The sequence below is a fragment of the Hippopotamus amphibius genome, chromosome 4, assembly GCF_030028045.1.
Source record: "Hippopotamus amphibius kiboko isolate mHipAmp2 chromosome 4, mHipAmp2.hap2, whole genome shotgun sequence".
NCBI classification, from domain to species: domain Eukaryota; kingdom Metazoa; phylum Chordata; class Mammalia; order Artiodactyla; family Hippopotamidae; genus Hippopotamus; species Hippopotamus amphibius.
The window spans coordinates 107389580-107416507 of record NC_080189.1 but is presented as its reverse complement, the minus strand read 5'-3'; the positions used below and the strand labels follow the sequence as shown (position 1 = coordinate 107416507).

Here is a 26928-nt window from a genome sequence, read left to right as displayed (position 1 = left end):
GCAGCTGACTGGGCCTCGTGAATATTCAGTGACAGTCTTCGGTCTTCATCTTCAGAACTTCACATCCAGGTGCCTTGGGGCATTCGCATCTCTCGGTCCTTCCTGACCGCGTTTCGCTGTCACCATCTTCTTACCTTGAGTTTGTCCTGTGACTTCTAACACACGTCTTCCAGCTGAACTTTGAACTTAAAGATTTTGCCAGTTTTACAAACCACAGCATCTTCATTTCCATAATAGAGATGAATATTTTCAAAAGCAAATGGATATTACAGGATGCAAGAAGTTGGAAGTAGTAGTTATAGGTTACTTTTTATTCTTATAATAAAAAAAAATTTTATTGTGGTAAAATTTACATAACTTAAAATTTACCATTTTCACCATTTTAAAACGTACATTTCGTTGGTATTACCTGCATTCACAGTGTTGGGTTGCCATCAACACCATCATTTACAGAACTTTCTCATCTTCCCAAACTGGAGCTCTGTCTTTCTTGAACCCTAACTCCCCACGCTCACCCCGGCTCCTGGCCCCCACGGAGATTACTCATTAATAAGCTTTTCAGTAAGAGAAGGGCAGCGGGGAGAGGATGCAGGAAAGACTGTCTGCAGGCTTGAAGATGTATTTTTAGGTCATCTTCTCCTGTGTCTGTGGATGGTGGAGGGAAGCAGTGGTCATGTGGTGGTAAATCCCTGGGGCTTGTTTTCCTGCTGTGAACCAGGCACATGTCCTCAAACCCAGATCCAAGATAATCGCAGGGGGATGACGCCACTGTTATAAGAATTCTGAACTTGCTCTCTTCGCAGATTTCCTTTCCTAGTGCGTGAGGTTTGGTGACATGTAATTTTTCATGGAGGCTTGAGAGTCTGCATGTTCATTGTTGAAGTGCACGCATCACTTGTATAACTGTCCTCACACGTATGATGTGTGTCCTCCTCAGTTTGTGTTGTTAATGTTCTTGTGGTGCTGCGTGTGTTTGATCCGCGGTTTATTGCTGAGACCCTGAGGAGTGAGGGGGTCGTGACAGGCAGGGGCTCTCTCCAGCCTGGGGTTGTTTCTGGGGTATCTCTGGGTCACATATTTCAGTGTTCCTGGCTTTTGTGGTGTGTTTTTCATTGTGGTTAGCTTTAAAATGACGTATTTTTGCATATTAAGGGTCTGCTTTATCCTGTTAACATATAATATTGCTGCTTTTCAAAACTCTTGGTTACTTTACTTTAAAAACCAAAACAGCTCTCTTAGAACATGAATGTGATTTCTGTAAGAGTTTAGTTTTAAAAATGGATATGTATTCAGTAAATTAATTGGGTTGATTAGTTCAGTAATTGGACAAAATTAAATTTTCTATGTGATTTTTCTGTCAAAACATGGAACACATAGCAAGTGTCTGGACCAGGAAGGACTTCCAAATAGTATAAGTGACTTCTTAATACAAGATTAGCTAGATTTGTTGCACAGAAACTTTTAAAAACCTCTGTATTTCCAAATCCAAACAAAATAAATAAAAATAATCAAAGACAGTGAGGGATTAAAGGGTTAATGTAATTACTTTATGAAGGGCTTATTCCAGTGGTTAAGAAATGCCTTGAGACTAAGTGGTAACTGTGCAAAGGTGGACGAGTGAACGCTCCGCAGCTGAGGTAGTAGAGAAGGTTAACAAACAGGTGGAAAGAAGTTGTGTCTTATTAGTTTCACACAGGTTTAACTTAGTGATATGCTAATTTTTCCATCTCTAATTAGCAAATTTTTCAAAAATCACATTACCTCGTGCTTGCATTGGTACAGTTGTTGGTAGAAGTATTAATAGGTACAGGTTTTTTTAAAAAATTTTATTTATGTATTTATTATTTTTTGGGGGGTACACCAAGTTCAATCATCTGTTTTTATACACATATCCCCGTATTCCCTCCCTCCCTTGACTCCCCCCCCCGCCACCCTCCCTCGAGTCCCCCCCACCCTCCCCGTCCCAGTCCTCTAAGGCATCTTCCATCCTCAAGTTGAACTCCCTTTGTTATACAACAACTTCCCACTGGCTATCTGTTTTACAGTTGGTAGTATATATATGTCTGTGCTACTCTCTCACTTCGTCTCAGCTTCCCCTTCACCCCCCGGCCCCTCCCAAACCTCGAGTTCTCCAGTCCATTCTCTGCACCTGCGTCCTTGTTCTTGTCACTGAGTTCATCAGTACCATTTTTAGATTCCGTATATGTGAGTTAGCATACAATATTTGTCTTTCTCTTTCTGACTTACTTCACTCTGTATGACAGACTGTAGGTCTATCCACCTCATTACATATAGCTCCATCTCATCCCTTTTTATAGCTGAGTAAAAAATATGGAACGCTTCATGAATTTGCGTGTCATCCTTGCGCAGGGGCCATGCTAATCTTCTCTGTATCGTTCCAATTTTAGTATATGTGCTGCCGAAGCGAGCACAGGTACAGGTTTTTTATTTAAAAAAGTTATAAATCAGAACCTTGCAGTGTTTATATCCTTTTCTGGCTATTCTGAGGTTCTTAGACTTATATTTGAGGTTCTTAAGTTAGACTTGAGAACCAGGGTAAAACAGGCTGACTGAGGGCAACTGAGATCTGAGAGCCTGGTTGGCCACCCTGACCACTCCCACTCTGAGGCTTCTTAGCGTTGACCTCCCAGTAATGATCCCCTCTGCTCCCTGGGAGGGACCCGTGATTGTGACCTTGTCTGACCCCAGAGGACCCCCAGGAGGTGGACATAGAGAGCTTAGAACTTGAAATTACTTCACGGATGGGAGGCCTGCCTGCCTGTTAAGGAGGACTGGGACTGGGGGACAGGGCTCTGCTGGGCCTGTCATGTTTCTTAGTCTGTGTCTTCGGGAGTCATATTTGAGGGTGAAACAGGGAGGTTGGTTGGGTGGGGATGACACCTGTACCAGTGGACTGCAGGAGCACCGAGCAACCTTGCACAGGCCACCGGCCGCCCTGGAGCCAAACCTGCGGCCTCTCGTTGCTCTGCCTCCCTGGGCGTTAGGAGGGAATGTGCTGGGCCTGAAAGAACCAGGCATCTATGCCAGGGCCATAATTCCTGTTGGTTAACAATGGGAGTTTTTAAAGAGGTTTTACAGGGTCCTTCAGGTACCCGTAAGAATCTGACATAAATTTTCCGGAGCAGTCACAGGGGTCTCTGACTTCTTCTTACATCCTTCATGTGGCCTTATGTTTGGTGTGATTTTGATTATCAGCTCACTCTGTGGGCCTCCCCCACCCCATGGGGTAAATCAAACTGCAACAAAGGAGGCCTCTCAGCAAGGCAAATTCCTCCAGGCCACACGGTGGGTGTTTAATGAAGACGAACTGGGCCTGTTATGCTCCGTGCTGAGGATGAAAAGCTGAGTAGGACACAGCGCTGATACCTAGATACTGAAAATTTTTAGTTTATCACCCATTATTACAAAACAAGTGGTCTTATAGTGGCATGTGTAATGCATTGTGAGGGGAAGAAAGTGAAAAACTTACATGTGTTAGCTAGTGATTTTTAAGTGAGGCTTTGAAATACTTCAAAATTGAAAATGGGACCATGGTAACTCAAGAAAAAGAACATGGTTTCAGATCTTCACCTTTCTGCTTCAGATTTCACACTCTCTTTTCTGTCCGCATAGAAACGACGTGCTGGCAGGAAGGTTTAATCAGTAAAAACTGATTAGACTTCCAAAAATAACTCAGGGCTACTTCTGTCTTCACACCCTCTCACGATGGCTTCTGCCTCTGTAATCCCTTTGGCTGTTTCAGCATCTGTCCTACGTTAAATTGTGTCTTCCCAAAAGATGGGTTTGAGTTCCGGTACCTGTGAGTGTTACCTTATTGGGAAACAGATAAGAATCCCAAATGAGATTTATCCTGGTCTTAGAGTGGGCCCTTCATCTGATGACTGGTGTGCTTGTGAGAAAGGAGAGGGAGGTCTGAGACACCGAAACACAGAAAGGCCACTTGAAGACAAGGCAGAGACTGGAGTGATCCAGCCACAAGCCCAGGAACGCCAGGGGACCTCAGAAGCTGGGAGAGTCAGGAAGGCTCCTCTGATACAGCCTCCCGAGGGAGTGGCCCTGCCCACACCTTGATTGGGGACTGCTGGCCTCCAGAACGGGGAGTATAAACTGTTGTTTAAGCCTTGCAGTTTATGGTGATTGTCATGGCAACCCTAGGAAACTCATGTCGCATCCATCTGACTGTTATTTGCACACCATCAGTGCCCAGGACAGAAGTTTACTCGGGCTTGGAAGATAGATGTAGGCAATGTGGCACAAATATGTATATATGCGTACACATGCACGTCCACAGACACGTATGGTGTTGCCTCCCGAGCTGATGCAGGAAGCGCTTGAGTGAATTCACGTGCTCTCAGCAGCATTTGGGGTGGAAGGTTTGAGTTGAGGGTTTGTGGCTTGGGACCACAGTTCACGTGTTGCCAGATTTAACTGTTTTATCTTGAGCAGTAAAATAAAGTTGTGGTCTGCTGTGCGTTCTGTGGTTGGTTCATGCTGACTTCACCACACATCACAGCAGAACATCAGCATGTGGACACGTGTAGCTCAGGGTGAGACATGTAAGAGAAAACCCACGGGGACCTACAGGGACGCACCTGCACTGAGTGCTGGCCTTCTTGTGAAGAGTGTGCATTGTGGGGAGTCCTGGATGTTGATGATTTTGTGTCTTACTTAAACACCCTCAAGGAATTTATGTCACATGACCAGTTAGACATTTGGGTCTGGCAGGCATATTGGAGTAGGTAACGGTTCATGTCAGGATGAGTGATTTTCTCAGCTCCTTTGTCCTCATCGGCTTATGTTTCCCTTCTCTCCAGGCCTGTCTCTCAACTGGGGGGACGGTTCTGGGGGCAGAAAGCTTACTGCAGGGCCAGGTGACCCATGACACGTGCTGTCCTCAGGCAGAAGGTGTCTTTGGGCCATGCTGCCTTTTCCTCGGGAACATGCATGGTGGGAGGGTGGACTGCCTGTGCTGCGGGCCTGGAAGGTGTGCTGACCCAGCGGCCTGCTCTGCGGGACCCTGCATCCTGAGGCGGCTTCAGCTTGTCCATGGAGGTGGGCATGGAGTGGAATAGCGGGCATGTCTCCCTCCTCCCCACAACCAGGAACTGGTTTCTTACTTGTTCTTAGATTTGGCTTTTGAGAACGACTGTAATTTAGGGTCGCTGATGATCGAGCAGATAGGAAATACCGTGAGATGCAGTGACTGAGTCCCTGAGGCCATGTGGCCCATTAGTGGTGCGTCAGGCTGGCATTTGCTCTCCTGAAACAGGATTCTATTTTTTTCTGTTACAGCTTTGTTTGATCCAAACCCTTAAATAATTAAGATGCTGTCAATCAGCAAAACACCCACTTCTTATTTCTGAGTTTTTCGAAAGAAATGGAAACAAACATGTTTCATAATAGAGACGCTAGGTCAAGGATCTTTCTCTGTAAGGTAAAGGTGAGCAGGTATGGGGCAGGTTGTTGGTTGCTGTCTAGGCTCTGCCAGGGACCAGGCTCCCCACTTTCATTCCAGACAGTAGGAAGGAGAGGAGGGAAGAGGGTGGACCGTGCCTTCCCCATCTGAGCTGTGCCTGACCAGGTCACACTCTGGTTAATTCCTGATCCCGAGGCCTCACCAAGCAGGAGGAGAGGCTGATGGATATTGTGTTTGAGGTTTATTACTCCAGGAAGAAGAGAAAGGACACTGGGGAGGGGTGGCCAGCAGCTTCCTCTGCAGTCTGTCAGTATTGTATTGAAGACGTGAGTTTGGGCATCATGGTGGAGCACCTATTAGAAAGGATTTTTAAAATGTTTTTAGTATATTGAACGCTCCGTTTCTTTGGATGTCAGTAATAATGCCGTTTTGTAATTCCGCCACGGTCCATCTCTGTTCCTGAGTAGAAGCAAACATTCGATAAACATGTTAGCACCATAAACAGTATTTTAGGAGGCTGTGCAACCTACTGAAAAGAGACTATTTTGAAGGAACAGAGCACTTCCTTGGTTTATTTTAAGTTGTTTGTGGCCAATTGCAGTGTCTACTCATCCAGACGCCTTTAGAAAGCAGTTTTTCTGCTTGGGCCTCCCGTGGAGGCAGCGTGTCTTGAGTTTCCCACTCTGAGGGGGTGTCATGGCACGGAGGGACGAGGGACGTGGAGACAACAGGACTCGGGAGGGGCGAGGGGAGGGGATGCCGGCTCCAGGACGCAGCGCTACCACTTTCTTGGATTTGTTTTTGTCCCGCATCCAAGTTGGCCTTGATACTAGAGCTTCCTGGCAGGGTAGGTGGACTGGCCCTTGGACAAGAATGTTTCAGAAGGTGCACCAGGGAGGCTCACATTTCCTTCTGGTTTAAAACGTGCATTTACTCGTTTAGGTCAAGAATTACTAACAGTGCTGAGAGTGCCTAGCAATGCTGAGAGCGGCTATCTGCATTCTAGACTGAGGTCCTGGGCTGATCCTTCTGTCACCCAGGGGACGCCTGTGTTCATCCAGTTTGTCCATAAAATAAGTTATGGAATTGTCACCAGTTACAGCCTGTTCTTCAGATTTCTTCACGGAAATTTGGGACTTGTGCTTGAGTGTAGTGGGGAGCCCACACCCTTATGCTGCTATCAGCATCATCGTATGACTGGCTGCTTCCTCCCAAAAGTCCGTTTTCCTGACTGGAGCACAACAGGCTTTGCCCTTGGGACCTTTGCAGCCATTCATCTCACGAGCTTTCTGCGCCTCTGAAGTTTTCCAGACGTGTCCTCGCGGAGGATGCAGTGATTTCCCCAGGGCTGCGAGTCAGACCCAGAATTCCTCACACCCAGCAGCTGTTACCTGGCTTTCAGCATGTGCGGCACGCTGTCTCTGTGCACTTGTAGTAAAAGCATTCATTTTATTGCTAATTAATCTACTATTTACTAACATTTTAGTCATGGCATGACTTTTAACTCATGGGGAGGGACACCCTGCCTCTGCGCCCCCTCAAGCAGCTGGTTAGCCTCCTACAAATTCGGAGTCACTCCCTCCCCGCTGCTACTTTCCCCTTTTCTTTGGCCTCAAGTTCTGATGAGAATAGCAATTGCAAAATGGTCATTTGGTGACTATTCTGTAAAGAAAGCAGAACCTTACCAGTTAGAGGTGCTTGTCCCTTGGGTTCAGAAAGCTATTTTGAATTGAGTAGCAAATAACCAAGGAACGTAATCAGACCTCGTCACACTACACTTGATATCTGACACTTGTAACCCACTGTGGCATGTCCTATCTAATCACAGAAGCAGTTACATCATGGTATAAGATACTATCCACAGTAGCAAGTCGGGCTTCGCTTGGCCTGGCAGATACGCCAGCCTCGGCCACAGGGGCTCCTCAGGATGAGAACCTGTCAGGTGGCAGTGACAGGTTTCCATCAAAAAGTTCCATCAAATTTCCATCAAAAAGTTTACTCTCAGTCGCTTTTGATACACATCTGTTTGTGATGTGGAGATTGTCTAAGTCAGATTCTATTTCATTTTGAGGGTTTAGGAGCTTTAGAAATTCTGAAATGTAGTATGAAAATGTGACAAAACTTATTCAAATGGTTGTTTTAAATTTGATATAAAATGATTTGTCACTGAAATATTACTCTGTGGTTTTAAGGACAGTGGCTCATTAACAGTGCTCTTCTGTATTTTAGACTAGGTTGTCTCTCATGAGGATATTCCATCCACGTTACAGACACATGACATACTTTCAGTACACATTAGTGCAGAGTGGCCTTATTCACAGTATCTGGGATTCATTTTTGACCTTCTGACTTTGGAAATGCGACTCTGTCTTAAGCTGTATGTGTGGACCATCCAGATGGCTTTGAACACATCTGTACACACCCCTCCTTAATCCTGAGTAGAGGGAAATAGAGAATATTATGGTTTAAAATGTTGAAGGTCCCTAAAGCAGTTTTTTTCTTATTCAGTATTTCCATTAAAATAAATAAGCTCACTAGTGCTTAAACTAATTAACTCCTATTAATGTTGGATGCCAGGTTAGCAAGTTGTAGCATTTCTAAGTAAAAGTGATTATTTAAAAAATAAATTCAGTGATAATGTGTCCTTTATTTTAAAAGTAAATGCTGGCACTTCAGAGAACCGTGTTTGCTAGGACTTAATTTTAATCTCCGTAGAGAATTAGAGGATAATAACCCGCTTCAGAGACCTCTTTTGTCAGCAAGATTAGTGTGACTGTCAGATTTGAAAGCTTACTTGTTTATGGTTTATTTCCTGTGTTATACATTTTAAAATATTCTAATACTTCTAATTAGAGATATGTCTATTACAGTGATTTTTAGTTATGACTATGAGGGTAATTAAAAGAGTTTCCTATCTCCTCATACTTGACTTTTCAACTACTCTTTCAAACCTGAGCAGGGATTGCCTTGAATTGTCTTCTCCCACGTTCTTAGTTTTACACAGCACATTTCAGTTTTTGGAGACTGAAGTTTGTCTGCAGCCACTTCTGGAAGCTCTTGGTTGCTCAGAACAGCACCAGATGGGTCCCAGGGGCATCTGCGGTCCAGCCTCTTTGGGGTCGTAAAGGCTGCTCCTTCAGGAGCCTCAGCATGGAAATTAAGTCCTGGGGCCAGAAGGGGGGTGGGTGGGTCACACTGCAGGGTGCGTCCAAGATACCCCAGAGTCACAGCTGTGTGACACCCAGGAGAGGAGAGGGCACGGCACGTGGCCAGCCCCAGGCCACACCCTAGCTGACTGACACTGACCACATGGTTAGCGCTCGTCCTCAAGCTCCTGCGGGATCCTATTGGCCCTACCCCTCAGGTTCCTGAAATTGTTAGGCTCCCCTGAGCTGGAATTTTTAGGTCCAGGCTCAGAAGTCCTGGTTTGTGCTCTCAGGTTCCTTACATAAGGAACAAACAAAAACCGCAACCATGCAAACAATTCAGAGCAATTACTGTTTTCTCATTCAAGGCATTGCCCTTCAGATTCTTAATTGAAAGCCTTCTGCAGTGAAAGTTGTTTGCCCCAGTTGGTGGGGTTTTGAGGTTCAGGCTACTTGCTTGGCTGGTATAGCAGAGAACTCCCAGCCTGAGACGTGGGCCCGTGCTCCTTGCTTAGGTTTTGTGAGGTACTTTGCTTGGCGTGTGACTTGAGGGGCATCCCAATGTGATGTGTGCCTCCTGCCCCAAGGCTGCAAGCCCTTCTGCCTTTTGTTCCCTTCAGTAGAATGATGTTTCATGTTGAAAATCATGAAAACTAGGGAAGCAGGGTCAGAAGAGGCCTGGGGAGGGAGAGAGGTTAACAACAGTAGGAAGTGATGAAAATTGAGGTGAACTGGGAAGTCCATATTCTGTGTAATTAAAAACATAGCATCAAGGGAACAAGAAAGCAAACCACAGACGGGAGAGAATATTTGCAAAAGACACCTGATAAAGGACTGTCATCCAAAATACACAATGAACTCTTTAAACTCAATAAGAAAACAAACAGCCCAAATAAAAAAATGGACACGAGATCTGAAAAGACACCTCACCAAAGAAGATACAGATGGAAGATAAGCTTATGAAAAGATGCTCCACATCGTGTGTCATCAGGAAGATGCAAATTAAACCAATGAGATATCCCTGCAGACCTACTGGCATCGCCAAAATCTGGAACACAGACAACACCAAATGCTGGTAAGAGTGTGTAGCAACCAGAACTCTCGGTCACTGCTGGTAGGAATTCAAAATGGTACAGCCAGTTTGGAAGACAGTTTGGTGTTTCTTACAAAAGTGAACATACTCTTACCATATGGTCCAGCAATCATGTGTCTTGGTATTTACCCAAAGGAGTTGAAAACTTATGTCCAAGAGAAAACCCTGTGCACGGATGTTTATAGCAGCTTTACTCGTAAGTGTCAAAATTTGGAAGTTTTGTCCTTCAGTAGGTGAATAAACTGTGTGCATCCAGACAGTGGAATGTTTTCAGCTAAAAAAAAGAGCTATCAAGCCATGAAGAGACATGGAAGAACCCTAAGTGCACAGAATGTGCAAGACCAAGAGCAAACCCTAATGCCAGCTGTGGACTCTGGCTGACGGTGACGGGTCCATATGTGTTCACCAGCTCTAATAGATGTCGCGTCTGGTGGGGGACCTCGTTGGTGGAGGATGCTGATGGTGGGGCAGGCAGGCAGGCAGGGGGCACGTGGGAAATCTTTGTGCCTTCCTCTTGATTTTCCTGTGAACCTAAAAGCCTCTAAAAATAAAGCTTATTTAAAAGGAAAAAAACACATATTAGTGGTTAAAGTCTGTGTGAGGGAAGTGGCCTGTGGTGTTGTGTCCAGGGTTTCCCTGTTATTGTACATCTAGCCAAATTACTCAGAACCTAACAGTGACATTCGCTAATTCATTGAGAAGTTAACCACAGGATCAGTGATGAACTCCAGAACTGGCAGGATGCAGAGATCACCTTGCTCTGACTTCTCATCTTATGGGTAGTGGCTCCAGCATTGTGACCAGGAGTGAGACCAGAGTGGCACAGATGGGATTATACCTGGGACAGTTTGGGTCAGGGTTTGCAGGGTTATGTTTTCAACCTGACCCATCCTTTGGCACCAGGAGCCGCACAGCCTGATGCATAGAGCTGTGTGTGACATAGGGAGTCAGAAACCAAGAGCTGTTACGTGCAGCCTTCCCTGCAAAGCAGAATCACAATAAAGAATCCTCGTGTTCAGCATGGCTTTGCTTGAATGTGAGATTGTGGGACTCATGAGGGCAGTGTCACCACTGGTCCACTGATTAGGTTTGTCTGAGGTAAGTAAACCTCATTTTGCACGACCTGAAGTCAGACTCACTGGCTTTAAAGAGCCAGTGCTTTTAACTTTACAGTGATGTAGATGTTTATTCACTGGTAGTTGTGAAAATTAGGGAATTTGGGCTCAAAAATTTGTGAAAATGCTGAAGTGTGAACTAAGGGGTGAACGTTTGTGTGTTAGTGTATCACGTTGCACGTGTGGAAGTGTGTAGAGCTCCAGGACTTACACACTCGTCGTGATTTTGTAATATTCATGTGTAGCATTCTCAATTAGCAAGTGTCAGAAGGCTTAAACGTTGAGGGATATCTAAATTCACTGAATTTAAAGCTTTTCCCTTAAAACATTATCACTGCTAAATGTGGCCAACAGTTTGTGCCCTATGGATATTTATTGACCAGTGACCTGTATCAGACAGCACTTTATTTTTTAATTGATTTGTTTTATTTTATTGAAGTGTAGTTGATCTGCAATGCTGTGCCAATCTCTGCTGTGCAACCAAGTGATTCAGTTATACACATGTGCTCTTCTCCATCATGGCTTATCCCAGGGTATTGCATATACTTCCCTGTGCTGCACACTACGGCCTTGTTGTCTATCCATTCTAAATGTAATAGTTTGCATCTACCAACCCCAAACTCCCTGTCCGTCCCTCTCCTGCGCTCCACCCTTGGCAGCCACACGTCTGTTCTCTGTGTCTGAGTCTGTTTCTATTTTGTAGACGGGTTCATTTTTGCCGTATTTTAGGTTCCACATGTGAGTGACATCATGTGGTGTTTGTTTTTGAAAGTATGGAACACTTCATGAATTTGCATGTCATCCTTGTGAAGGGCCCTGGGCTGCTCATCTGAAACACAGCCTGACAGTGGCATCTGGGGCCCTCCGGTGCACTCTGTGGTCTGCATAGGCAGTTGGAGCTGAGAGGCTATTGAAGTAATCCAGGGTGAGCTGATCAGATGTGAAAACATAGGTTAAGGTAGAGGAAATACAGTATATTAACAAATGTTGGAAGTATAGTCAGTGCTTAAGATCTGTTAACTTTTCGGATCATCTGTGTTATCTGAAAAGGCAAAATTTTAAAAAGCTAAAAGATTTTGTAACTTTCCAGTTTTCTGCTTATGTGCCCAGAAGTGAATGTTCTGTGGCTAATAGTTGATGGCAGCAGAACAGAAAGATGATAAAGTGTTGGGGTGTTGATCACCCCAGGCTCTGAGCACAGAGAGAGGAAATGTGCAGGGCCAAGTGATGGAGAGCAGAGAAGATGATGTGATGCACATCAGGAAGGCCCGTGGGCCTCATGGTCCAGTTAGGTTGAAAGAACTCATGTATTTCCAGGAGACACACTGTCTCTTCCCATAGACACCCCAAACTGTTTAAAGTTAGGATATGCATCTTTATGTAAGTGTTCTCACTCAAGGCCACTTGGATATGGAAATACTTTTTTTTTTTTGTAATGCTGAAGTCATCCAAAATTCGTTTCTGACTTTCTTTTTTCTTCCCCATCTTAAATTAACCTCTAATAATTCTCTGCGTATACATACAAGTCTTTAAAATATATAATGCACATTATGGCTGTTTTAAGCTCTGTATTAATACTACTTAAAAATTGTATTCTATTTGATCTTTCACTTTTACTTCTGATAATTTTGTCGGTATGTCCATGTTTTAAATTTAACAGTGGAATTTCCAATATCACTATATCACCCCAATTAGTTATGGACCCTGATCTATATATAAAAATTGTCCACTATCTTAGCTTATTAGCTAGCAATCTTGGTTCAAAATCTTTGAATCTACTGAAATTTCACACAGCCTTTCTAAATTTTGTTGCACGTACTATGTTTTAGTACTATACATTAATTCAGATATTTTTCAAGGTATAAGTCAAGTGAATTGTACCAGGAAGCGGTGCGCATGTCCTTGGTTATTCATGAACTTGCATTGTGGGGAAAAGCACCATTTTTCTCTGAGTGAAGCTTCATGTTTTCTCTGTTATCACCAAGACAGGATCAAGGTTTTTGTGGAAGAAGCAACTGTTTAAAATACCTTGTCACCCTCAGGATTTGGGCGGCTTAGGTTGGTTTCCCTGGTGTCAGCGTCGACCCCTTCCCTCTGCAGTGGCAGAAGCAGCAGCATGGCTTCTAACCACATCATGCATCTGTGACTGGATGCACGCAGGGAAGGAATATTACAGACAGTAAGAGACCGTGTCTGTCCTCCCTGTACTCAACTCACAGTCATGTTTGTGGAAGGGTTAGATTTCAGCCCAGTTTTGATGATGAAGCTGACGGTGATAGGGCCCTGAGAGAGGCCATGCCACTGTCCTAGACCTGTGATAGGAATGTGGTCAGTGCGGCTTGTCTACCTGTGACGTCTTACCTCAGGAGCAGAGGCCCCGCTGGACGCATCGGTGACTGTGTGAGTGGGTTTGTGAGCCTGGGAAGCTCAGAAGTGGGGCAGGCTTATGCTTTGCTCATTTATCGGCTTCAGTCCAGCCCGGGCTCTGGCTCCTCCCATGCACGGCCTTATCCACAGCGCACTCCCTGTGGCCAGCGCACAGCAGCAGCCCCAGAACATGCTCCTCTGTGGGCCCTCCAGGACCCAGGGGCAGTGGTGGGGAGGCGGAGTGCTGGCCTGAGGACCAGCCCAGACCCCGTGGCCGGGAGGACATCAGACGCTGGCTGGCTCTGGCCTCGGTTACCTGGGAGGATGGGTATCGAAGAAAAGTCGGCCCATTGTCAGCAAGCAGAGGGAAGTGGGTCCTGGATGGGCAGCTTGAAAAGGTCACGCTAATTCCACGCACAGAACCCAGGTGTGAAGATCTGACGTAGGAGTTCCCATAAAATGATGACTGTTGAGGTGGGTTAAATAGTGAAATGGTCTTCAGATACACTTGGAGTGGGTTGATCTAAAACAATCCTTCTCAATTCCTCCTAATAGTACAACTGTGTACTTAGAGAGTCAGAGGAGATGAGGAATGGGCTGCTGCAGTCAGAGGTTTGCCGTCTAAATAAAGGGAGGAGCCCTGTTACTGCTCCGAGCAGGGACTTTCATCAGACCAGCTCTGGGGGCCTCTCCTGCCTCCCCTGTCCCCTGGGGCAGTGGCAGTCACCCTATTGGTATATTCCCAACTTACTTCTTGGACGTTTAGGTTTAGTTTTCCACCAAACTGAGTTCTCGAGGGGACGGAGCCTCTTGTGGACAGAAGTGCTATGAAATCAGTGCTGCAGACCTGCACACTCGTCTGGGAGCACAGGGCTGTGCTGCTGTGAGTCTGCACTGGCCCTGGTGTCCAAGGGAAAGTGCTGCCTGAGTAGACAGTGTTAGGTTCCTTAGTCACTTCTCCGCGACTCAGCTGGACAGTGTTTCTGGGTGCCTTGCAGCCCATTGCAGGACCACAAGTAGTTCTGTGGGATACCCTGATTCTGGAGCTGGGTGCTTCTCCTCAGCTGGAGGGGAAGGTGGATGTTAATGCTTCCTTTATCTGTAAAATTCCCTCAAAGCCCACCCACCCGGCCAGCCATGCTCCGCGAAGCTCTGGCAGAGTCTCTGTGTTGTTTGACGTCTGAACTTCACATGGAGGTTGAATACTAGACGTCAGATTTCACTGACATAATATATTTCTTTCCAGTAGAATTGCACTGGAGAGCCTTCCAGGTTGCCTCTGACTCTTAGAGGGCACGTAAGTGTTGCCTAACCCTCTGGCTTGTTGCTGGTATCAACAGGTGACCTTTTATAGCAGCGCAAATAAGGGTGCCGTGACATAAATTCAGTGTAACGTAGGCATGTTTGTAAAAGAAAGGGGCCTTCTGTCTGCTACTGACACCTTTGCTTGCAGTATTGATTTTGTTCCAACTCTGATGGAAAATGATGACTGGCATCCAGTCTCATCTTTCAAAAATTCATTAGATGGGACTTCCCTGGTGGTCCAGTGGTTAAGAATCTGCCTTCCAATGCAGGGGACACGGGTTTGATCCCCGGTCAGGGAACTGAAATCCCACATGCTGCAGGGCAAGCCCGAGTGGTCTGGAGCACAGCTGGAGAGAAGCCCACGGGCGCCTCAGCGAGGATCCCGTGTGCCGCAGCGAAGACCCGACGCAGCCAAATAAATAAATATTTTAAAAAAATTCATTAGGAAGGTGTCCGCATTTTGCTGTCTAGTTGTTTTTTCCCCTCACGGACCTGAGTATAATGAGGACTCCTTTCGTCACGGTCACCAACAGGAGACTTGTAGTGCACCAGCCCTTCCGGGGCGCGGCAGTGAGAGCAGGTGCCACCGCACCTGTCCTCAGGGTGCTCTCCCGCCAGGTGTGACAAGTGTTGGCAGGTTGGTGTGGTGAGAGGAACCTTCAGGGAGAAAAAAATCCACAGACCTTACGACTCCTATCAGCCCCTCCTCCGTTTGTTTCATTTACAGTCCCTGAAATGGGGATGCGCTTTGTAATCGAGGGAGCAGCCTAGTTTGATGAGCGTATTTTTACCTTGGTATGGTAGGAAATGTAGTTTGCCTTGGATTAGATTTGATGAATACAGTAGATGCTCAGAGAGGGAGGGAGAGGTGTTCCAGGGAATGAGAATGGGCTCGGCAAGGTGGGGACTTGTGTGTGGAATAAGGAGCTGTAGGGACGGAGTGGGAAGGGACTGCAGCACTGAGCTGCAGCGTAGAGGCCGTGTGGCCTCGGCAGGGTGGCTGAGTCCAGCATTAGGGTGTTTCCATGGAGTCAGACATCCATCCCACCAGACCTGAATTTCTGCATTCCTCTTTTAAAACCCCCAAGGTGAGGAAAAAGCTCTGGTGGGGGTGAATTGTTATATCCAACAGCCATCTCTGGAAAGAGTCCAGACAGCTTTTTCAGGTTGGTGATGGCCTTGGAGCTGGGAGTTGGGTCCCTGGCGAGCCTTGCATCTCTGCATGGGCCCCATGCAGAGGTGGGATGGATGGAGGATTCTGGGCTCAGTGCAGATCACCTGCGAGGCAAGCTTGTCAGGAAAGGCTGGATGCCACCTAGGGGTCCTAGACTGACTCCACGTCATCTTCAGACTTCTGAAATGTGGGCTTAAGTGTGTTTTCCCTATTATCCATAGGGTGATGACTTGTACACCTGCTTACTCAGGACCCACTGTGCTCACTGCTGAGGATTGTTCCAGGAAAAGGTTGTCCCCATGGGCCAGTGGATGTACTTCCCATTGGTAGCAAGTAGTTGGTGGCCCAGGGTTCCTTTTTTTGTTTAAGTTGCCAGGAAAACCCCTGAAGCCATAGCCGCTGCCCCTCGGAGGAACTGCCCTTCGCTGGTGTGTGTATTCTTTCTGCTGCTTGTGTTCTCTTATGTTGAGATACTGAGTTAGTATCATTCATATTAACTTCAAATCTGAATTTGCTTCTGATTTTTAAAGAACAAGCACATACAAGCTTGTGGTGCTGTTTAACTGGAGGGTGTGCTGGTGGATCTGGCAGGATGTGGCAAGCAGAAGGACCGACAGTTCGTGTCCTATTGCCAGGGTTGGCTTTTCCTGATCTGTGGTGTGGGGTGGGGTGACAGCCCACTTGCCATCTGATACCCTGTGCTCCTTGAAGAAGGACTTTGAGCGGAAGCACAATTAGTAACGTGTGCCGATTCCAAGTAGGGACAAGGGACAGCTACTGAGCGAGTGATTCTGCTGGCACTGTCACACGCAGGGAATAGTCTTATATTTAAATATTCCCACGTGTGTAGTTGTCGCTAAAATGGGCAAAGTAATGTCTTCACTGATTTCCAAGGACAGAGGGTCTGTAGGAAGGTTATTAAACTTGGAAGACTTTCTCTAACCTCTCCTACGCTTGTGGTCGAGTCCTGACATCACCAGGAGGGCTGGGGAACCCCCCACCCCACCCTTGCGCTCGTGTACCTTCTCACACTGTTGTTCCGTAACAGCGGGGGTGGGCTGGGTGGGAGGGAAGCTCCACCAGCATTTAGGATGGACATCCAGTTTCCTGTGGACCTTCCAGCGGATGAGGGATTCCCTGCAATGTATCCCCTCAACCCAGATCAAAGCAATCTAGTTTTGAGTGTAAACAGGTTCTTAATGTCATAGCTTTTACAGCTGAACCCTACTGTGGGGCCCATTAGTTTTGTGTTAGTCCACTGATAGCAGATCCAGGAGTTTCTTGTGTTGATGGTGAATGGTTACCATTGTGTGTAGAGAAGGGAGTGAATCTTGATGTACATATTGAAATCAGAGGAGAAACTATTGCCATGCGATCCCTGCGGGGGTGCTTACAGCTTTTTTGAGGGCTAAATTCTTATTTTTAGATAACATGACATCTTTTAAAGCTGCCTTCACTTACTAAAAATCAGCATAATATGAAAATCAGTCTTGGAGTAGAAAGGGATATACTTCAACTGAGTAAATATAACTATGCATATGTTAAAAATATAAGCTAAAAATTACTCCAAGTATTAACCATAAATGGATACAAAATGCAAACTAGAAGGGTTATTCTTTCACTATCAAAATTTTAAAAGATTTTTGTGGCACTTTTAACTATGGACAAATTACTATTAAAACTCAGCTGCATTTATAACATTTTAAAGAACTAATTGTATTGCATTATTTGTTAACTTTTCCTGAGGCATTTTGCATAGTTACATAATTAATGTTTATCTCTTTGCCAGAATTCTGTTCATTTTTTTCAGTTCAGAAGCCTGAAATGAAATGTTTCCTTCCCATTAAATTGATATTGAACTATGTAACTATCAATTTGTGAATGTGAGAACAGGATTATCTTGTCTCTTTTGGGATAATTCTTGCTTAATAGAGATAATGCTAAATGTTAAAATTATAGAATAGCTTATTTCTTTGAAAATTAGTATTTGCGTGCTTGCCAGGTGAGAAATGTTGAAAATGTGGACATGAGAAAATTAAATTGCATTAATTTTGTATAGAAAGACGTTAAAAACCCCCTTTGCCTTTTGCCACCACAGTGGTTGCTTAGCGACAGAAATGAGGTCATTGTAGGCACGTAGAATCTTATCTTTCACTTCCACAATACTAAGCAAGCATAGTCTCCTAAAATTCCGATGCTCAGACTCCTGATTATCAGTTCTGGGGGAATAGATGATAATATACGTAAGCACTGGCATTTGTCATGTGGGAGTCCTAACCACACGGACTGCTGGAGCAGCAGTCACTGGGCCACCAGGACTGGAAAGTGCGTGGTTGGGAGCATTGAACAGAAAAAAAGAAAATGCTGGCGGGAAAGCAGCAGCATTGCCCCTGAAGGTTGAGGTCTAGGACCCTTAAGAGTGAAGTGAAGACAGACACCTCTGGGCTAATCCTTGAGGCCCATCCCTGGAAGAATCTGTGGTCTAGAAGGACTGGGATAGCTGCCCTGGGTGGTCTGAGCTTGGCCCTCCCAGCTTGAGAGCTCTCTTGGCAACAGCTGCCCCAGAGGCAGACTGTGAAGATTTTGTGGACCAAGATGGAAAGATGCTGAACGGGGCTGGTGCTCTGTCGACCATTGGGTGCCAGCAAGTGGGAAACACTTGACTGGCTTCGTTTCCTGAACTGAGGTGTAGGTCTGCTGCTTAAACACTCTGAGCACATCAGTGGAAACTGAGATTTCGTGAGCAGCAGGGGTGAAGGGGACACTCCCTCGTGGTTGGAATGTCTGAGTAGAATGAAGGGTAAGGAGACTGTGCAGTTTGTCAGTGTGGGCAGGTGTCCACTGTGGGATTGAATAGGCATCCCGGTGAGCCAGTGAGACGAATGGGGCCTTTTCACTCTGCTGTGGCCGACATTCATGCTGTTCCTGCCTGTATGTGGACAAGAGGAGGTGTCACTGGGACCTGGTTCATTTTCCTGTTTTCTGATTGTTTGGAAATTTATGGTTTAAGCACTTCTGGCATCAGAGTCTTTACAGTGTTGAGCCTGGAAGCTTTTCTAACACTCACTGTGTGAGCAGGGATCATAGAGTGTGGCTTCTGCATCCTGTAGCCTCCACGATGGGTAGCGGGGCTGTGAAGTCCTGTCTTAACCATCAGTGCTTGCAGATGCCTGTCTCTTTGCATAAGTTTGTTTTTCTTGAAGGGTCCACTTAGATTCTTTTACTGAACGCAATACATAAAGCTGTGGTGCAAACGCATCTGCCGGCTACCTTGAGTGAACGTGGGTGGGTTTGTTTCTTTCCCTGGGGTGAGTATTTATTTACTAGTGTAAATCCTCGCGTGGATGCCGAACGCTGGCAATGGTGTCGTCTTCTGCTCGTTCCCTCTTGGTTATAATTAACCACTTTTACTTGGAGGGTGTGTCGGCACAAGGAAGGGTTGAGGTGACCGGCCACACTGAAGCGTAATCTTTGGTTCAAACCCTGCATAGCTGGCTGTTGCTTTTGAGTAAAATTAAGATTTCCATTCTCAAGGGAAACATACACAAACACGCAACAGAAATAACTTTAAAAAACAAATGTTTTAGCTTATTGGAGGCCCAGAAAATTTAGCTTGCAAAGTTTAGCCTTTTTTTCTAGAAGTCATTAATTCAGTAGCTTTTTTTCTAGAAGTCATTAATTCAGTAGTATAAGTTAAATACATTTCTTTAGCCTAAAACTAATCACAGATTCTAAAACCGGTGACAAAAAATGCAATGTTAATTTAAGTATAGTGCCCCTGAAGGAAAATACCCAATATTGGGTACATGTATTTAGAAAGTGTAGGACTCTTAAAAGTCCAGTGCTTTTAACATACACCTTGTTTAGTGGTTTTTACCTACATTTGTAAGAATACGCATCTTAACTTGTCTGGATACCATTGCAGATATGTGTGCTCACGTCTACATAATTAGTCAGTGTTTTTCTCCCTTTCCTTAGACAAAGAAGACATAAACACTCTTCTACTTAAGTGTTAATAGTAGAAAGCCATTTTTCCCCTCATAATTAGAAGTCAGTTTTCAGGAAACCCTTATAAATCTTTGTGAATTTGGTTTACCTTAATTATATGCCTCTAGGACAAAAAACAGAAACAAACCAAAACCATAAATATTTGTGGGCTGCATTTTAAAGTTTTCAATACTATATGCCTTAGGAAGGTAAATATTTACGAACAGAAAATGTAAAAGGACCCATTAAGGGCCGTTGGTGAGAAAGCATTGGGGTAAAAAAGCAATAACTGGGTTACCCTGATGTGTCCAACACTTCATTGGATGTTGTAAGTGGGTGACTGTACCTTGACTGCAGGGCCTATGGGAAGCCCAGGAATGACGGGCAGCGATGTCCCTGCTCCTTACTGGGTAGGCAGGACAGATGACAGCCTCAAAGTCGGTAGAAACACTGAAAGACAGTGACCCCATGTGTTGTGGCACAGAGGTTGAACCAGTTTTAACTGGTCCTTATGGTAAATAATATATAAGCTCTTAAGTATGTGTTACATATTTGATAATTTTAAAAACTCATGTGTGTGTTTGTACACACACACCCCTCCAGCCGACAGTCCTTGCAAGGAGGTTGACATGGTGTCCTTGTGACTGTTGGATGACTGGGTGACCGGCCTAGAGAGATCAGATGCCTCATGGAAGAGAACTTTCCTGGTGGGAAGCTGGGAAAGCATCAGAATCACCTTTCTACTCTACGTACTTCTCTGAAGAACACACATTTCTAAGTCTGAATGAATTTGGGAAAATTAGGAACCCAGAAGAGGTTTTTTTAAAAAAAGTAAATGTCATGCTTTCTCTCTCTCTCTCTTTTTTTTTTTTTTTTTTTTTACTTTTTGTATAGGGTAAGCAGTAGTAGCACGTTGGTTTATAAACAGTATTGTTGGTTACTTTACATTGAATCTAAGATTAAGGTTGTGTGATAACAGAGTTTTTCCTTAAAAAAATCCGAGGACACAGAATTTTTCTTACATATAGTTCTGTTCAGTCTGCCAGCCCCCTGTTAGCAAAGCCATTGAAGATCAGTTCTGCAGCTGAAGGGGCTTGACTTAGGGCGTTATATACGGGACCACACGGGTGTGTATACAAAAGCACTTTCTAGGCATTAGAGCACCGTATGAATCTGTGGCACTGTTGTGATTGAATCACTTAGAAAACTACTCCTAAGGATTTCCTTACTGATCAAGCGCTCTGGCTCTTCACTGTCCTGGTGGCTGGTTGAGTGACAGCCTCCTGTAGGGTGGCTGGATGCTTAGGACTGTAAGCGGCAGGCAGATGCTGCTGTTGAGAAGACCCTGGATTCTAGAACAGCTGTGCACGTGTGTGTTAAGAGTGACAATAAAAGTTTAAGTGTATCTTAAACTTCTCGGACAAGCAAGTTGGTGTTGAAAATGTGTCTTAGAAGGATGATAGATCTGACTGTGCTACTCTTAATATCCAAGAGAAAATACTAGGTTTTGATGAAGTAGATCTAAGGAAAACAGGAATGGAAAGAGTGGTGTTTTTGTGCTTCAACCTGACTAAGGCCCATCCTGGTCACACCCTGCCGCCATCTCAGGATTGTCAGAATGTCGACATTGGGCCAGTTTAGATACCACTGATCTTTCCAAGATGTTTGATCAGGCAGCCTCAGAGCAGACAAACAATAATGCAGAGTTTAAATCTGCAGGTACACGGAGGCATCTGAAGCACTCGGATGTTATCATAATGCATGAAGACAGAACTGCTTGCATCTCATTGGTGTTTTCTCCCTGTGCTTCTAGACTTTTGTCTGCATTTCAATAGAAGAGTTTTTGTTCAATTTATCTTTATTGGTCAGCCGGCCCTGTTTGAAACACCAGTCACTGCTTATCTCTCCTGTGGGGGTTTTCACTAGTGCTGTGTCTCCACGCCTGCCTGGCTTACGGAAAGCAGAAGAATCTGATAGAGGGAAACACCGTTGCTTTATTAGCACACGGCGGTGCACCTACAGTGAAGTGATACGTATGTATTCAGGGTACATAGGAGGTTTAGGAAAGAGGGAAATTGAGTGAAGTAAGGACTTTAAAAAACAAAACAAACAAAGCCAGGCCTCCTGAGGTGTAGAATACAGAGCAGGGTTCTTGGAGATACAGATGTGGGACTCAGTCTGGTTGTATCCGCCTCTCCAAAGCCTGTTTTCCTCATCTCTGTTGGTGATGATCCCATGAAGCTTCCTTCATGGATTTTGCTGCTGTTGGATAGAACTGATGCATGTAAAGTCATAGCAGAACACATGGAACCCAGTTAAGAATTCAGTAGAGACTGGTTATCATTACTATGTTAAAGATCCCCCAAGGAAGGAGTTGCCACAGATCAATATATTAGGTAGTTATTTCACTGACTGTAAAAGAGGTAATTTAGTTTCTGATTTGCTGATACATTGTAAACTCACACTCAAATTCAAGGTTCCTTAGCCAGACTGACTTTTAGGTGTTGTGTGGGTGGTTTCTTTCTCTTCCTGGGGCAGTGAAATCCAGACCCCTTGCCCTGGGAACATCTTCTCTCTAGACACTCAGGGTGAGGTAATGAACCGCCACAGGAGGACTGCCTGAGGGTAGGGAGAGTATCTCCATTGGGGACCACTTGGAGTAAAATTGTGGGCTTGCTGGCATCCAGTGTCACACCAGCCTGCCACTCTTTAGACCCTCCTACTGAAAAATATTCCCACCTGGCCCTGCCCTCCCCCACCCCTGTTGATCTTGGTGCTGCATTCCTACTTTGTCCCTATGTCTGTCCTCATATCCCATTACAGTATCTCAAATCACTGATCAGTGATTACCTGATCATCTGTCATGATAGCTACTGGCTGATAAGAGGTTAATACGACTCTCCTTAGTGGTGAATTGTGTGTTTTACTACTTCTGGGGATCACACCTTCACCCAGAGAAGGGAATCTGCAGGGAGCCCTGGTCCAGGGAGCCCTCCACTCCCAGTCATCTCAGGATTCCCCACAGCTCTTCTTCCCACAGTGCCCGCATCCATTTGGCACATACTAGATGACATTTGAATAGAGTCAGCTAGCAGTCGACCTTGTGTAGACCATGTCTTGACTGCCCACGTGTGTCCTGGGAACATTCTTTATGTGTTACTTTGTGAACATGTGAACAGCAGTAGTGGAGCGCCCAGTGGGAGACAGGGACGAGGGGTGCACGTGCTCACTGTAGAGGCAGAGGGAGTTAATAAGGGTCTTGGAGTCCTGCCCACAGCCCCAGGAGGGAACCCAGAGGAGGGTTGAGTGGCGACTGGCCAGGTGTGGGTCTTCGTCTGAATGAGGGGCCATAACAGTCTTCCTGCTGCCCAGATTTCTAAGCACAGGGGAAGGCAGCTCTGTAAGCGTCAGAGCCTGTGAGCACCGTGTCACTCAGCAGCTGCGGGAGCAGGCTGTGTTTGGTGGGGTTTCCACCTTTAGGAACTGACTCTCATCACCACCGTGTCTTGGTGGGTGAGAGACACCACCCTGAGGTTCCGTGTCAGGAGCCCCCGGCATGGGCAGCGAGGGGTGTGGCAGAGCCTGGTGAGCCCCACCTGCGAGTCCCTGCGCAGTGATCTGAGGGGCAGCTGATGCCAGAGTTCATCTCCCTGTGTGATGTTACGGTCGAGCATCATGAACATGCTTGTAGAGAAGCACCACGAGCTGTCGTCCGCCTGTTTATCGGAGGTGGGCTTTCACAAGGACCCCTGGCACGAGCCGGTTCAGAGGATGGCAGGCTGGACGTTGGGCTTCTTCTGGAGAGTCTGAAGTTAAAGCGCAGAAGTGGGGGGAGGGGGTTACACAGGGAGCTTAAACGAGACACAGAGGAGGGGTGGTTCTTCATGTCCCATCCCCTCAAGGAGGACTGTGGGCTGTGGAGGTTGACCCCCAACATGGGACGGTCCATCCGAGGGACTCTGCGGCGAGACTGTTGGGTGGAACAGCTCCGTACGTCACGCTGCTTGGACCGGCAGCCTGGAATCTGGTATCTGCAGCCTACCTCCCAGTGGCTTTTCTCACTCCTGAGGTTCCTGAGGCAGAAGCTTCAGGCCTGGGCTGAGCTCTGTAAACCTGGATGTGTGAAGCGTGAGCCTCTGCGCATCCCAGACCTCGTTGCCTGTGAGGTCTTCCCGGTGACCTGAGGCACGCTGCTGTGTTCAGAGTGTGAACCTTGTCTGTGCATCCACTCACTCATCGTCACAGGGTGACGATGCTGCCTGTGGCAGCCCGTCAGTGAATGTGATTCCCACGCTCAGCTTCCCTGGGCTTCAGTTGTCTTACCTATGAAACAGGCTGTTGAATGCATTTCATGTGTCACTTAGGACTTAACTGTCGTGTTTTCCTGGAACTTCTTCACTGCTTTTGGACGTGCGTCTTAAACGAGTGTGCATACTTAACACATGTGTGTGCGAGTTCCGCCAGGGATGGTCCCCCAGAGTTTTCACTGTGGCGACCGGCTTGTCTCCAGCTTCACGGCTGCAGGGACCAGCGCGTGCAGAACGAATGTGCCCAGCCAGTGGAGGTCGCTTGCTTTCCTGTCGCAAAGCACCGTGTTCCCCAGAGTTCTCTGTTTCGGCAGTAATTATGATGAGGCTGGGTTAATAAGTCAGGGAGTCTGATACCTCCAGCTCCATTTCTTCCCCTCAAGATTGCTTTGGCTATTTGGGGTCTTTTGTGTCTCCATACAAATTTTAGGATTTTTTGTTCTAATTCTGTGAAAAATGCCATTGGTAATTTGATCAGGATTGCATTGAATCTGTGGATTGCTTTGGGTAGTATAGTCATTTTCACAACGTTGATTCTTCCAGTCCAAGAATGAACATGGTATGTCCCTCCATCTGTTTGTGTTGTCTTTGATTTCTTTCATTAGTGTCTTATAGTTTTTTGAGTACAGGTCTTTTACCTCCTTAGTTAGGTTTATTCCTAGGTATTTTATTCTTTTTGTTGCAATGGTGAATGGGATTGTTTCCTTAATTTCTCTTTCTGATCTTTCATTGGTAGTGTATAGAAATGCAAGAGATTTCTGTGTTAATTTTTTATCCTGCAACTTTACCAAATTCATTGATGTGTTCAAGTAGTTTTTTGGTGGCATCTTTAGGATTTTCTATGTATAGTATCATGTCATCTGCAAACAGTGACAGTTTTACTTCTTTTCTGATTTGGTTTCCTTTGATTTCTTTTTCTTCTCTGATTGCTGTGGCAAGGACTTCCAAAACTGTGTTGAATAGTAGTGGCGAGACTGGACATCCTTGTCTTGTTCCTGATCTTAGAGGGAATGCTTCCAGTTTTTCACCATTGAGAATGATGTTTGCTGTGCGTTTGTCGTATATGGTCTTTATTATGTTGAGGTGGGTTCCCTCTATGCCCACCAGTTTCCTATTTTTAACACGAAGCTGAAAAGAACCAGTTTAGCTGTCACTTTTTGTTACTCAGTCCTTATGATTTCTTTAAAAAAAAAAAAAAAGGGAAGTTATACTACGTTATTTAGTTGCAAAATAAGATAACTGAATACTAGGGAAAAAAACTCACTCCATTATCCATAATTTAGATCAGAGAGTTTTCTGGGTGTTTTCCTCTGAATTGGCATCCTTTATCTTCTATTAATTTGGCCCTAACGTGGTTGCTGGTGGTGAAATTCTTGCAATCGGTGCAGGAGCTATGCACTGTTTTCCCCCCATAAGTTCCAAGTGGTTCCTGCCTGGCGTTGTTCAGCGGCATCAAGAGGTTGCACTGTGTGTGGGATTCTCCACTTTGCCCTCTTACAGGACAGGCCCTGGAAAGCAGCTCTCACCTCCAGGGATGTCAGCTCAGATTGGGGCAGAGATCCTCCTTCTCAGGATTGCTTTCTACGTGTCTGTTTGAGGTGGCTTTTATTTTCCACAGAGCATTTGAGCAGATTTCTGCTCAGTGGTGATTTGACAATGACTTATGTGTTATGGGGCCCTGGGGATAAATATTCTCTGTTGCTCTTTGTAACTCTGCATGGGCAGGCATTGGGGTTGAAGGCTTGAAAGTCAGGGCGTCTGTAGATGCCAGGAGAGGAACGGTGAGGTCTTCCCATGTAATTGTCTCTCAGTTCTCAGAGTTAAAACAATTTTGTCTGTTATCCAAAAATTGAAGGGAGTTGACTTTTTCACTCTGAATGTGATTGGGAAGCTGGAGTTTAATTCTTGGGTGAAATAATCACGATGAGAATGTGCCTTTGAGTTGGAGTTGAAATCAGAATGTTGGGGAAATTGAGGGGAAGTCCCAGCCTTGGGTTTAGACAGAGTCTTTTATGGCCGCTGCAGTGTTTATGTGGTGTGTAGAGAATATTCATGGAAACCTTAGGGAGAAGAACAAAGATTCTTCTTGAAAGGAATTTAAAAGTACGTTAAAAATGCTACCTAATTTTCTGTATAGTGGTCCACCAGGATGTAACACAGTTTTCTGGTTAATAGCAGGTAGAGAGCTGGGTCAGTAACATTTCTGAATGTTACTGAAGTTTATTGTCTTGTGCATAAACCGTCGTCTCCCCAGGTGCTCACTGTCTCCTCCTGGGTAATCAGGTGGCACTTGCGCCAAGCGATCCTTCCATGGGTTTCCAATAACTTCAAAAATAGGTGCCTTGGAGCCTGTGATGCAAGTTCTTTTTCTCCCTAATAGTAAAGTCATTTTATTTTGCTTTTAAAGTTAACATATAGTAAAATTGACTGTCTTTTTGGTTTCCAGTTCTATGAATTTTATTGTGCAAGTTTATCCACTTTGTTGACATTTCTGAGTCTTGCCACTTTTTTAATTAAGGTGTTATTTGTTAGATACGTGTTGTGAAGATATTTTCTCCCAGTCACTAGCTTAGTTTTCATTCTTTTGAGTGCCTTTTTTCAGGAAAAACTTTTACATTTTTATGAAGTCCAGTTTATTATTTTTTTCTTTTATGGCTCATGCTTTTACTATTGTGTCTAAGAATTCTTTTATCTACCCCAAATTCAGGAGGATTTCCCCCTGTGTTTTCTTCTAAAAGTTTTTAGTTTTAGGTGTTGCATAGGTCTGTCATCCATCTTGAGTTAATTTTTATAGAAGATGTGAGGATTAGACTGAGGATGGGTTTTTGTGTTTGTGTGTTTTTTTTTTCCCATATAGATGTCCAGTTATTCCAGCACCATGTTGAAAAGACTATCCTTTCTCTATTTAATTCATTTTGCATCTTTGTCAAAAACAGCCATATCTGTTGGGGTCTATTTCTGGACTCTGTTCATCTATACTTTCACCACATTGTTTTG

The 26928-nt window shown here is 45.2% G+C and overlaps 1 protein-coding gene and 1 non-coding gene across 5 annotated transcripts in view; one reads left to right on the top strand and one right to left on the bottom strand.

Annotated features, from left to right (window-relative positions):
- DIP2C (disco interacting protein 2 homolog C) overlaps positions 1-26928 on the top strand; it is a 368761-nt gene that overhangs the window by 129725 nt on the left and 212108 nt on the right. The gene's annotated exons all lie outside the window — the stretch shown is intronic.
- Positions 2326-2432, bottom strand: LOC130852895 (U6 spliceosomal RNA). The gene has a single exon (XR_009053595.1). It is a non-coding gene; the product is annotated as a U6 spliceosomal RNA (small nuclear RNA).